Here is a 14,866-nt window from a genome sequence, read left to right on the forward strand (position 1 = left end):
AAAAAGAAATTTTAATTTTTTATTTTTTATTTTTTAATTAAAACTCTTTTTTTTTCTTTCATTCTTTTTTTAAAATATTTTATGAGTTCTATATACTTTCAGCTTATGAGCAATATATATATATATATATATATATATATATATATATATATATATATATATATATATACTAAAAAATAAAAAGAAACGTGAAAATAAATCCATACATTTCTTAAAGAGAAGAAAAATTATAAATAAAATATTTTGTTTAAGAATATTGAAAATGAAATAAATTTAAAATAAAACTTAAACAGGTGAGAAACGAAGTTAGGAAAAGATATAATCTCGTCATCAGCCCACACTATTATATCCGCTAAAAAGAGTGCTTTCTAATATCGTTTTAGTATAACCAAAGCAAAATATATCAATACAATAGTGTGAGGAGCACCCAGAAAAATTGAAATGAAAATAGAACATGTTAGGCAAAAAAAAAGTAAAATAAATATTTATTCCTATTTTAAGGGAAATTTAATAGTTCATATGAGAGAAGAAAATTTCTTACATATAACATAATTTTTCATATTTTCTGGATTTTCATTCTCCGACCCCTGTTGTTAATAATATGCTGATGTGCAAAGATATTGCAGATTATTATATATTTTTCACAACAATTATCTTTTGTCTACTACTTGGGAAATATTTCCCGGAAAATGTATAAAATGTTATTGGTCAATTATATCAACATATTCGGCATCATTACTGCTAAAAGTAACTATCTGCTATGGATAATTAATATTGTCATAAAACTATTCTAAGACTTACTTTACATGAAGGGTAGATACATCTTCTGGCTTTTGAGGATTTATAAACATTCCTGTTGCATGAAGAGGAAGAGAAGGGGTAAAAATCAGGTTTTCGAAATTAAGCACAGAACAAGAAGTGGTTCAAATTGTTTCGAGACCTTGACATAGGATTAATCAAAGAAAAAAAAATTTCGACTCTTCATTTTGAAAAGTCATCTTGAAAAGTCAAAGTCATCATTAAGTAGCACTGTTTGAATTCTTTTCTTTAAATCTGATAAATTTCTTTAAATCTTAAGACCTGATATGTCACGCTGCAAGCACAGCCTGGAAATTGTTTTTATAAAAATAGCTACATTTTTAAAAATATGCATACTGTGAATTATTAATATCTGCTAAATATTTTTTTTTCATTTCGTTTAAGGGGGTGTGAAAATTTTAAAACTAATTTTATAAAAACAATTTGAAATTATCTTTATGAAATTTTAAGTAGTTTTGAGAAAATTTCGTCACCGTGCCAGTTTTCAGGCTCTTGGCGTAAAATTTTATTTTTGTAAATGAACTCGTATCAGACTCTTCATTTTGAAAAGTCATGTTACTGTTTTAACTCATGCGACTCATTCAAACGGAAAAGTAATTATTAATAAAAATGCAATATCAATCAGGCAAATTGTTGCCCACCTTTTCTTTTTTTAATTACAAGTGTTGGAAGACGATTCACCAAGTTTGAAATTAACTACACGAAAATATCTTATATCAGTTCAAAAATCTCATGCGCAAAAAAAATGTTCCTCTAAGTTATTGATATTATACGAGTTTATGCATTTCTGTTCTGCGGTTTATAAGAGTAAAATGCAATACTATTAGTATGTTAAGAAATAAAAACAAAATTAAACTTTACGTGATTTTTCCTAATTTAGAAATATTTTAATATTTACAAATGTCTGATTCGTGATTTTTTTTCTTGAATTGTTTACTCAACATGCATTACCTAACATAAGACTAGCCTAGGCTTGTCTTAATTTTATGCATTGTTAAGATTATTTTATATTTTCTGCTTTAATAAGTAAATAATTTTAAAGATTTTCCTCATACATTAAAAATATTTTTATATAAATTTCAAGTCTTGAAAATATATTTTAATAGTAGCTAAAATCCATGCTATAGTATCATTAAACAAACAATCTATAATATTTTTAAGCAAGCTATAATACATATATTGATAATAATTTTTTGCTTTCAAAATATATATATTAGTGTCACTTATTTTTACGTGGATATAATTTTTACTTAAAGTATTTAAATTTTCTATAATAACGTATTATCTAAATATGTGATATCTTATCAAAGAATGAAACTGGATTTACACAAATTCAGAAAGAGACGAGAAATAAGTAAATAACATTTAAAATAATAAATTAAAATAGAAAAGAGCTAAAAGCAGCTAAACCCAAATTTGTTTTATTTTAATTTAAAAAGTCTGAAATACGAAGAATATTTTAAGATATGTGTGTTAGCAAGACAGTACTTCATCAGAAGACACTCTGCGTGCCAACACACAGGAGCCTTTCTGTATTCGGTGGCAATACCAAAATCTGACAGTGCCCCGAGGCCCCATAGCGGAAAAATAAATAAAGATAAAGTTACAGTTAGAATAACCAAATAAAAATAAAATGTAAATTGCCAAATTTTTGAGAAAACTTAGAACTAAATCAAGTGCTGACCCGTTTCGAGAATCTTGAAACATCTTGCACTAGATTTATTTCTTAATGATTAGGTAATTTATGTCAAGGTCTTTCAATCATGACCTTGCGCTCGTAACATATTTCGAAATTCAAAACTCTTTCTTTCCAGTTACCATAATTTTCTCAAAAGAATTCAAGATAAGATTTCATCTCAGAAAGATTTACAATACTAAAGTCAACAAAGTATACGATCGAAACAAAGATTACTCTATTGTTCAATGTTCTAAATATGTTAAAAAAAAACTGCTTCTTAATGCAATAAAATAGTAATTTTTTTAAAGAAAAACTAATACCTAATGTTTTTAGTTTCAATTCTCACCTTTTAGCCCGTTGAATGCCATGGGGGTCACCGGTGAAAGGCACTGAGTTTGTTCGGAGCGACACGGGGGTCACCGGTGACCGCAGACCCCCCGTTATTAGAAACACTTAATTCCAGTTAATTTTTACTGTTTTTTTTAAATTATTATCGTTACTAAAATGGTTTGAAGAAAAAAATGCAATATAGAACACACAAAAATAGTTTTATTTATATACACAGAGATACCAACGGACAGCGAATAAATATTTTCAAGTGGTTGCTTATTAATTGTGATTCTGGATTTAATAAATTCAATTTAGAAGAATTTTATTAGACCTTTTAAGAATTACCAAAATCTGTCTAATATTTGCAAATTTAGCTTGTAATTACTTACCATGTGGCCAGACGAGCGAGCCATGTAAAATTAGCTTGACATTCAACGTGTTAAAGCTAGAGTTTCGTTTCAAGAAGAAAAAAAAAGTGATAGCATATTCAATTAGTTCATGGTGAGGATTAAGCTTGCAGAAACAAGGTACCTCTACTGTATTGACGTTTTTGTATTTGGATCAGAAATACGAGGCTGCCAACTTTCTACGCCTTTTGTAAAAATTTATTCTTGTGATAGCTAAGCTTATAATTTAATGTATATTTTTTTTTATTCATTTAAACTTATTTTCCTCCCAACTGCACGTAAATTAAAAGCTCATATGCATTACCACTTTGTCCCAGCTCTTTCGTGGTAAGGCTTTTAAAATGTTGCCATAATTGCCAGAAATTGTGAAATCTTCAGTTTTTAAATATCTACCACTCTATGAAATACTTTGCAAAAGGAGTCGTAGTTGACAGGCAGCATGACTATATGACACGTTGGCTTTTTAAAGTTAAAGTTGTATATAGCAGGAAGAGATATCCATTTGGTATACATGTTACGGTGAATGACCGAAGTCTCGAAAATGTCGACATTCACCGGTGAATGTCAACATTCACGTAGTCGCTTGGTGTATGTCCGAAATATTTTCTAAATACCCTTATTTCTGACTTTCACCGGTGAATGTCAACAATCACATAGTCGCTTTGGTGAATGTCCGAAATATTTTTTACATTCGATTTGATATGAATTTATTCGTGGTATTCGATATTTTAATACTTACTGCCGATAGATCAGAAGAAACATCAGTGTTTGGAGTATCGGGCCATACATTTACATTTGCCTGGTATACATTTGCTCGGTATACCCTACACTGATGTTTTCTTAAGGTTAAGTGACACTGCCCGGTATACACCAAGTATCGGGCAAATATATACCGGGCAATGGCACTTGACCTTAAAAATACATCAGTGTAGGGTATACCGAGCAAATGTATACCGGGCAGTGGCACTTAACCTTAAAAAACATCAGTGTAGGGTATACCGGGCAGTGACACTTAACATTAAGTGGCTCGGTATACCCTACACTGATGTTTTTTTAAGGTCAAGTGCCATTGCCCGGTATATATTTGCCCGATACTCCAAACACTGATGTTTCTTCTAATCTATCGTCCGTAAGTATTAAAATATAGAATAAATATATCAAATAAATTTAATAATATCAACGAATAAATTAATATAAAATTGGATATAACAAATATTTCGAACATTCACCAAAGCGACTATGTGATTGTTGACATTCACCGGTGAGAGTCGACGTTCTCCAGATTTCGGTCATTCACCGTAACATATACAAATTTATGCTACCTTCTTTATTCAGGTATTAATTTTGTGCTTCGGATTAAATGGGTCCGTTTAATTGATTTCTGTTAAACTCTCCGACGTAATCTTACTCTTCCCGTTGGGTAAACAAGATATGATTTGACGTGGATACCAACTGCTACGTTTTCTGCAAAACTTTAGCGAATTAAATAGTAAAACTTGCAGACTAAGAATAATTTCGCCCACGCCCTATAAGAATCACCACGAGTTCGCCAGGCTTGAAAGTGAGACGGACAAGAGAAAACGCTGGTAGTAGAACTATTTCAATAATAGATAATTTTTTGAAAGAGTAAATCCATTCTAAACAATAAGCAATTTACTGCTATTTATCTTTACTCGAAAAAGAAGCAATTTAATATATAAATTGTATTCGTTAGAAAAAATTAGTAGTTATAGATACTTTATTATTCCCGCAAATTGGATAAAAATAAGAATAGCTAAAAATTAAATGTTAAAAGTTTTTTCTATTTTGCGTCTTGATTATAGATGGACTTTTCAGTCCTGGAGTTAACTGCTTAGTCATAGTCTTAAATTTACTCAAGGCTTTTAGGTCCCTCAGGGGCTTTAAACCTTTTCATTGGTACGAACAGAGTTGATAATACAATAGTGATTTGCAGGACTGAAAGCCTACATATGTACCAAAACGGAAAAGAGCAAAAACTGGTACGAAAGATATTTCATTCTGGTATGTTTTTTTTTTACGAGAAACAATAATTTTTGTAACTACCAAGATTTTTTTACAATTATGGCATATATATAAAACTGCTTCGTTCCGAAGCAAGTGTAGATATTGTTTAATAGTTTAAAAAAAAAAGAATAGGTTAACTACACCCGAAAACAAGTAAAAACCGAAATGGTTTTTTCTACCAGTCTGTCTTCTTTTTCCATCTCACTTTCACCCATGATGATTATAAAAATAAAAGGATACAATGATCATGAATTAGAAATAAGTTGCCTTAATCGCAACGCTTATTAAATTAAAGGGAGTATATATTACAGGATTCTTACGCACCTAGAAAAAAATAATAACTGGTATCAATTTTGTTGCAAAGAAGCTGAAAATTTCTTAATATTAGTTTTCACTATCAAATTAAAATTTCATATCCTCCACATTCGGATCTTCATTTATTTACTTAGAGAAAAAAATATTCTGGCAGAAACAATCATAATAATAAACGAAATTCATTAATATTACTACCACTTTTTTTAATTTTTTCCAGGTGCATATGACCCCCGTATTAAATGTAAATCGACTAGTCACCAGTAACGTTATAAATATTAATAAGAGTGTCAAAATAATCTTAATATATAGTAATAGTTCAATTAAAGTTGTTAGATAAAATAGCATCATTAGTAAAAGGAGTTAGTTAAGGGTAGTTTTTAGAACATAATTCAAATAGCAGTGCGCTGCAGGGAAACTGATTGACAGATTAACTGATTTCTTAGACATACAAAGGAGGAATGTGTGAAGTGGGATTAGAATTATGGGGGAGGGGTTGCCTATATGCTAGGGGTCTAATTTTAGCTTTTTCTATGAAAAGATAGAGAGTCATTAATATATCTGAGAGAGTATTTAATTTAAAATTTCCGTGTATGTCCTTATTTCTGATAAAATAGGGGACACCACTTATTTTTCTAAGTAATTTGTTTTGGAATACGTTGAGTTTTTTTTTTTCGTTTGTGTTTTACAAATATTGCATCAAGCAAGGGAACGCATGGGTAATTATTGACTTAATGAAAGTAAGATGGATATAATTTTTATTTTTTAGTGACATTTTGGAATTTGGATCCAGTAGGCATTTTAATTTGTTATAAATTCCACGAAATAAGTGCAATAAAGTTGCATTTCATAGGATACTTTGAATTTCTGATATGTTGTGATGGGAAAATGACTTAAAATGAATTAAGCTAGTTATTAAATCTTTGCACACAGTTATAAAATTCGTTTCTTCTAATATAATGTCATTAAAAAATAACTTTTTTTAAATATTTATTATTTTATTTAACAATAGCCGAAACAAATTGAATTATAAGGTATACAGATTTTTTTCACCATTTTAAGGAATGTAATTATATAATTTTATATGGCAAATTATTTTTATAATAATTTTTATTATAATAATTTTTATTATAATTATTTAATTTTTATAATAATAATTTTATATGGCAAAATTTGAGCAAAATCGGATGAATCTTTCTAAGAAAATGAATTCTAAAAAAAAAATAATGATAATAATACATTAAATTTAGATTTCTAAGGAACTATCCAACCAAGATATGACAAAAATTAAAATTCGCATTAAGTGGTCCAAACATTGGATCAATCTTCTGATTAAACTATGGGAAATATATTTTCCTCATTACGGCTATCCCCTATATTTTGAAGGTCAGAAATCTGAATTCATCGAAAAATAAATTGATTTATTGAAAAAAAAACGTTTTTGTGTCTGATTTCGTAACTTAAAATATCGTCTGCACTAAATAATTAGCATGATTGAAGTCTCTTTCTCAATACAATAAGATGTCCTAGATAGAGCATTAAAATTCCATCATGAGATCAAAAGTTATTCAGGGTGGTCAGGCAGTACTTGTTAACGAGGTCTTCTTCAAAAAAAAAAAAATAATAATAATAAAATAACTGTAGCTTTAGCGCGTTGAATGCCACGTTAATTTTACATGGCTTGCCCGTCTGGCCGAACGGCAAATAACTACGAACTAAATTTGCAAATATTAGACAGATTTTGCTAGTTGTTTAAAAGATTTAGCATGACATGTCTTAAAAAAGTGGCGAATTATATAAGCCTATTTAGAAATAGTGGTTGATAAAAATCTACTCAATTGAATTTATTAAGCCAAGAATCACAATTAATAAACTACAACTTGAAAATATTTGTTCTCTGTCCGGATCAAGTTGGCATCTCTGTGTATATAAATGAAACTATTTTTGTGTGTTCTATATTGCATTCATTTCTGCAAACCATTTTAGTATCGATAATAATATTTAAAAAATTATAAGCAATAAAAATTTACTCGAATTATGTGTTTCTAATAATCTTGGTTTCACCGGTGACCCCATGACACTCAACGTGTTAATTAAATATACGAAATGTTTGAAATTGGTGTGAAAGCATTCAACTTAACATTTTGTCACTTTAATCTGCATGTTTACTGACCTTAAACCTACAACTGTTGATAGTCATATGCACTAGCCCCTATATTTTAGGGATCAAAATTCCGAATGCATAATAAAAAAGGTATGTTTATACAAAGAAAATATATTTCGTGTCTGATTTTGCAACTTGAAATGTTGTCTGCACTATTTAATTAGCACATTTGAGATCACATCCTCGATCCATTAAGATTTTATTTTATTTCATAATCGTCGTTGAAGAACAGAAACAATTTTGAGTTCAGGAATACCATTGGTCAGTGGTTTCCGTAGCCATGTAATTTTGAGCCCAATACGGAAGACAAGGAAGCTCCGGTATCAAGTATTAAGTAAATTTGTCTTCGTTAAGGACTTTTTGATAGAACTAAATGGTACTAAACTTCTACTGAACGGTAAGGTTCAGTTTATTAATTATGACACCACTTTAATTTTTGATCAAATTGAAGTTAGTTTAAAAAAGTATTTAATCAATTTAATTTTATTTTAGTGGGAACTTTTCAAGTATTTAAAGTGTTTTTTTAAATACTTGAAAAAATGATAATAATAATTTTTAATACTATAAAACAATAGTTAAAACAAATTTTAAGAAATGTTGATTAAATAGATTTGATACTTTGGTTTAATGCTTCTCACAGTCTACGCTAGTTTCTGACTGGTTGGTTCACTGGTGACGTGTACTGTTCACTGGTGATGTTTGTTCACGTCAACAGTGAAGTTTATGCCAAACCAAGCCAATACTCCTATTGCAGCAAAATAACTTGAGCCCTCATTGTACCAGTATTCATGAATCTTGACTCAACAATGGCCGACATTGGATCTATGTGGAATTGTTATATTAACCTAATATTTTATATCCATTATTCAGCATATATCGGCACTATATAGAACGTCTATTTCACTCGATATTTTACAATCACTTTTCCATACCTGCCAACTTTCACTCTTTCCGAGAATGGATTTTCAGAGTGGTTGTAAAACAATAAACAATCTGACTCAAAAATATATTTATATTTTGATCCCGTTGTAATTCGCTTGAGCAAGGATTATTATGCGTTGAAATATTTATTGTAATTATTTATATGTAGTGGTGGTCAAACTCATTTATAATTATCATTATAATTCAAAAAGTTAATTGGAATAACCTGAGTATTGCTACCACTTTAAATATGAAAATAAAATCTTCTGAAAAATCCGGAAGAGTTGGCAGGTATGCTTTTCAACCAATTTTGACCCTATTTATTATACATACATAATTATATAATATAATTGCTATATAAACCTAATATTTTATATTTATTACTCAGCCAAAACGGCCCCATATTGAATTGTCTATTTCACCTGACATTTTACAGCCACTTGAAGTCCTCCATGACGACAAATTTCTCTTAATGCTAGATCCAGGAGTTCCTTTATCTTCTGGATTGGGTTTAAAATTACAAGGTTACGTAGTTGAACATCAATAGTCGTAAACCCAAAATTGGGTCGGCTGTTAAACGAAGGTAGTAAAATAAAATACATCTGACCTGACAACACTTTTCTGAAGTAACATGATAATTTTCATTGCATTCGATTTAGCGAAAAAAAAACTCCTGAAAACAAAATTTTGAAATTTCTAGCAATCAGAAAATCTTCGAAAACAAAAGAAAATTTGGCATGAAAAACGTAAACGATTTTGGACATTCTTTGATTAAAATAGTAACACGAGTGAATCCTACTATGTTTACAATGCTGCCAATTTTCTATTGACAAATTTCTTTTAGTGATGGAATAAATGTTTTCGAATGTATAATAAATTCTTTTTTAGTAATAAAAGTTAAATTTATTTTTCTCATCAGTACATGTGAATAATTCAAAAGTTCATATAAAATGGTTTTTTATTTCACTTCTTTCATGGCAAGACTTTTTAAATGTTGCGAAAATTGCCAAAAATCCTAAAAGTTTAGTTTTTGACAGTTTATCACTCTAAAAAATATTTGCAAAAAGCATAGTAGCTGCCAGATCTGCCTTTAAACTATTCATTACGTATACATTTATGTTTGCACCATGAGGTAAACGTTACCCCACATTTATAAAATATATATAAATTAGTAGCAATGTTTTTTTTTTTTAAATTTATTTAGTTCATAAACCTTTAAATGCGAATGGCAATAAATCAAATTTTTTTAGTTTGTCGAATAAAAATTAGGAAATTAAACACTTTCCTTGCATTTTTGCTGCCTTTTAATAGGTTGGTTCAATAGATGAAGTGATCTAGCCATACGAAATACATAATTTCAGAAATAAATGAATATATGGTTTTTAAATTGCTTTTTTTGTGAAATTGATAAATTTATAATTATAATTATAATAACTATACAGTGAGTTTTACACGCAACTGGACTTTTTTTTAAATTTTATGTGAAAATTAGAACTTTTAGTTGCCCATATTTATTTCATTGCATATAATTTTGTATGATTTTTGAAAATTTTGTAAAACACAACATAAAAATATAAAATTTTGCATATAGTTTTACATAATTTTTGGAAATTTTGTGAAACACAACATAAAAATATAGCATTTTGCCTATAGTTTTACATAACTTTTGAAAAGTTTGTAAAACACATCATAAAAATATAACATTTTCAGATATTCTAATTTACTTTAAGCTTAAATGAAAAAGGAAACGATCATGCTCAATATTACTTTTGTAATATTTACCTACACCAACAATTTAATTAAAAGATTAACGATTTCTTATACGTAATAGACTAAGAAATGGAACTAAGTAATTTCTATTCCCGTTTCTCTTTCAAGAAAATGTTATAACTAGTATATTGTATTTACTTTATCAATGAAATCTTTAATGGAACACCTGAATCAAGTCGCTCTTTACGTAAATGCAAATAATAGTTTCTATAGTCAAGGTGAATTATTTTGAGAAGTTACGAGGCGTGTCCTAAAAGTAAATGTATTGAAATAACTCGTCTAAAATACGACTCTTTTTTTCCAAATAAAATAGATTTTTGAATGAGGGAGCATTTCATAAATTAGTTTTATTTATACCGTTATTCAGACATTTTTCATAAAGGGAACTGTTTATGCTCTTTTTTAAAAAGGATGCCGCCTTTCGTGACAGTCACAGCTGAACACCATCTTCTGCATCGTCAAAGCACATTTGCTTCCAAAGTCAATAAGTTTTATTTTATATCCGTCGTTGAACAGTCCAGCCAATTTTTTAGGGGGTTTACAAATGTTCAACTCCGTAGCCTTGTAATTTTGAACCCAATCCAAAAGACAAGTCTCATGGATCAAGTATTGGAAGAAATTGTCTCTTTTGAATGAACTAATCCGCAATTGCGTTATATGTAGAGGAAAGCCACGAATGCCTTCCATGGTTAGCCTGATGGCAAGGGGACTCTAGTCCTTGATCCGTCTACCACTGAGGATATTTTTCGTCAACACTGTGGTAGGTGCGAGATGGGTGTGGAATTGATATCTGCCTGCCTTTTCTGGGATATGAACCCAGTTCACCTCAATGGGAGAAAAACGCTCTATCCCCTGAGCCACCATGGTTCTTCAAGAGTACGTAATAGTTTGAAATAGACTGTATGACACGTGATAGAATTCCCAACTGAAACGATGGATATAGCATACCTGCCAACTCTTCCGGATTTTCCGGAAGATTTTATTCTCATATTTAAAGTGGTAGCAATACTCAGGTTATTCCAATTAACTTTTTGAATTATACTGATAATTATAAATGAGTTTGACCACCACTACATATAAATAATTATAATAAATATATAAAAGCATAATAATCTTTGCGCAAGCGAATTTCAACGGGATCAAAATATAAATATATTTTTGAGTCTGATTGTTTTTCGTTTATTGTTTTACAACCACTCTGAAAATCCATTCTCGGAAAGAGTGAAAGTTGGCAGGTATGATATAGTTTTGAGAGACGCCAGAAGAATGGAGGCGTGCATTTTCTTCAAGCAACATAAGGCTTTGATTTAGTTTTCAACGCCTTTTGTTATGAATTAAACTTCGCGATTTTTGCTGTAGGCTTTAAGCTTTGTACTTTATTGAGGAACCGTAAAACGGATGTGCTTCACGGTACGCATGCGGGATTGGCAATCGTCTTTTAAACGCATACTAACACATGCGAACACAACACAATTTGGGTGTAATGATGTCAGGTGGCATCACTACAACCAGCGACACTGCCGCGGCTGTGGCGATAGAACAAAACGGTACTTAATTTCCAGTAACGCCGCCTCCTATTATTATATAAAATTGGCACATTTATAACAAATATACAAATATATCTTAAATTATGACTTAGACCTTTAAAAATGTATTACATCTATTCAGAGAAAAAATAATAATTTCTCGGTAATATTACTCTAAATATGAGTGATTGAATAAGTACTAGGATCGAATCACAGTAAGTCCAAAAGTTACACTGCTTGGAGTGAGTTATTTTTGGAATAACTGTGTTGTGATTAATTTAGTGCTGATAGGGTATTGATCTGAAATTAATTCAACTTTTAAAAAATTCTACTTCGCTCCAAATAAATCAATGAGTTAGAATGACTCACTTTCCGATTAAAGACTGCGACTGACGTAATAGACTTGGGAAGTCAAAAGCAAATTCGACCTCTTTTGAGGGTTATTCAAAAGAATAAACTTCACTAAAAAGACAACAAAAAAATAATAATAACAGAAACTGAGATTATGAAACAAATTTAATAATATACATAGGTGAGACAATAACAGTAATACAAAATTTACATTAGTAGTATTAAATATCAATATGTATGGTGTCTCAAGATTATTGGGATAAACTTTAAGGGGAAGTAGAGGGCAAGAAGAATCACAAGAATTCATATTTGCACGGCATGTCACAGTTTGGAAAGTCTTCGTTCACCGCTAGGTGGTGCTGTATAGAAGAGCATTGGAGAAAACAGACCTTAATGGGACACCTGCAAGTGACGTAGTGTGGGTATCTCGGTCGACATTGGTTGTTAAAACGTTAGCAAATATCCTTTCTATTCTGTTTCGAATAAGCCAAGCCCATCAAGTATCAATTCTCTTAAGTGGCATAATCTATATTCTTTCACCATTTATCTCTTATTCAACACCAAGACAGACACGAAGCTATGTAGAATATAAACAAACTAATTGTGCATCGAAGTTATTTTGCTTATAACTATCAGCTGGGGACTGGCGTCATAGGTTAATGTGAGTATCCAAGTTTTGCTTCTTCGTCAAGTGCATGTACCCAATTGTCGCAGTCATTTGAGCTGCCATCAATCTATCAAGCTGATGGAAACTCTTTCGGCTGCTTATGCATTTCCCTCTATCGATCCGCGCTTCATGTGCATATCTGCCAACTATGTCTTCATAAAATAGTGCTAACTCCTCTACAGGAGACTGCTGCTATGCAAGTTTCTTCCCTCCAGTGTTCTTGTGAACAACAACACCTAGCGGTCGTTTTCGACCATGGGTTTCTAGACACATCTTAATCATCATGATGTGTCCTACCGCCCCTTAAAATTTGCTCCAATAATCCTGAGACACCCTGCAGAGTAAAGAACATATTTACAATTGCCATATATACAGTAAAAATTATGAAGTAAATCTTGCCAAGACATTTGAAGATATTGACCGGGCGAGAGATTACAAAACAAACGTGCAGCGTTTATTCTTCAACCCTCACCTACCTCCCCATAGAAATCGATTGTAGCATCTTTCTTTTGGAATTGGAAAAAGATGGCAGTGTTTCTCCCGAAAGAGATAAAATAACGAGAATTTATTCTCGATTTCAGAACTTTGAAATCGAAAATGAAATATTATTACCAAGGATAAAATATGTTAAAAAACATTTCGATTGTTTGAGTTTACCCCACTTTGTAGTATATTTTATATTATTATAGTTATTCAATTTTCACTAATAATTTTTGGGCTTGAAAGTGACAATGAATTTCATATAAATTAGAAAAAAATGTCATTGTAAGTAATACCGGACAAAGGTACTTTTATCTTAAAAACAATATCAGTGATAGTTATACGATTCATTTTCTGACTTCTTAAACCTGCAAAAGAAAAGGAAGCAGCTGGACTAGTATTAGACAATTTTTTTAAAATTTTTTAATTCTGCTCCTAATTTGACAATGAGGATCTAGTTGGAGGGAAAACTATGTGAGTAAAAACAAATACATTTCGTTTACTTGTTTTCAAAAAGAGTATTTTATGTTTGTTTGTTTTTTCGAGTCAGAGTTATGAGAGTGAGTTCAAATACCGTCTGAGCGCATTATCATTTTATTAGCTGAAAACTCTGGTCAAACTGCTAATTGTGAGCGTTTAGTTCTTCTTGATGCTCACCAGAGAGTTTTACAGATTATTTGGTCAAGGCTCTTGGCCTGTCGGAGGATCTATTTTTCTTCCAGTTTTCTTTGCAAGTACCCGTCACGCATGCAGGAAAGTCTAGTTAAAGTACCGGAAGAATGTTGTTGAGCCACTATATGTTGAGCCACCTCATGTGACATTTGCCATGTGACATTTTTAGCAGCAATCATTGGTCGATTTTCTAACGTTGCCATTCGGGGAGTTGTAATGAGGCTTTTTTTTGGTGCCGTGAAAGAGAAATATATATATAGATTACAAAATAGTGTATTATTATTCTTGTTAGCGCATCCGAGACATCATAGCTCAGTGGTTAGAGCACTGGTCTCGTGAACCAGGGGTCGTGAGTTCAATCCTCACTGGTGGCTGGCATGTATATCATTTAAGTCAATCTCTCTTTTGCTTAAAGCAGTGAGGACTCAAATTATTATATAATTTTATTTAATTTCTAAAAATGCTGATGAATGGAGCATATTATCTGGAAGATTATTCCATATTACAAAATAGTCTATTGTTATTTTTGTTAGCGCATCAGAGCGATCATAGCTCAGTGGTTAGAGCACTGGTCTCGTAAACCAGGGGTCGTAAGTTCAATCCTCACTGGTGGCTGGCATGTATATCATTTAAGTCAATCTCTCTTTTGCTTAAAGCAGTGAGGACTCAAATTATTATATAATTTTATTTAATTTCTAAATATGCTGATGAATGGAGCATATTATCTGGAAGATTATTCCATAT

General features: G+C 30.7%; 1 protein-coding gene and 2 non-coding genes across 3 annotated transcripts in view; 2 read left to right on the plus strand and 1 right to left on the minus strand.

The window, feature by feature from the left end:
- The window catches only part of LOC107448212 (putative inorganic phosphate cotransporter), a 40,182-nt gene extending 39,259 nt beyond the window's left edge, over positions 1-923 (minus strand). The window contains exon 1 of the mRNA XM_016063335.5: positions 802-923. The gene's annotated coding sequence lies outside the window, so the exon portion shown is untranslated. The remainder of the gene's footprint in view (positions 1-801) is intronic.
- A 13,500-nt stretch (positions 924-14,423) lies between these two features.
- On the plus strand, positions 14,424-14,496 carry TRNAT-CGU (transfer RNA threonine (anticodon CGU)). Its single transcript has one exon. It is a non-coding gene; the product is annotated as a tRNA-Thr (tRNA).
- A 168-nt stretch (positions 14,497-14,664) lies between these two features.
- On the plus strand, positions 14,665-14,737 carry TRNAT-CGU (transfer RNA threonine (anticodon CGU)). The gene has a single exon. It is a non-coding gene; the product is annotated as a tRNA-Thr (tRNA).
- Positions 14,738-14,866: the final 129 nt, after the last annotated feature.

Source organism: Parasteatoda tepidariorum, chromosome 4 (assembly GCF_982258835.1).
Source record: "Parasteatoda tepidariorum strain Cologne lab strain chromosome 4, Ptep-v5.0, whole genome shotgun sequence".
In the NCBI taxonomy this organism is placed as follows: Eukaryota; Metazoa; Arthropoda; class Arachnida; order Araneae; family Theridiidae; genus Parasteatoda; species Parasteatoda tepidariorum.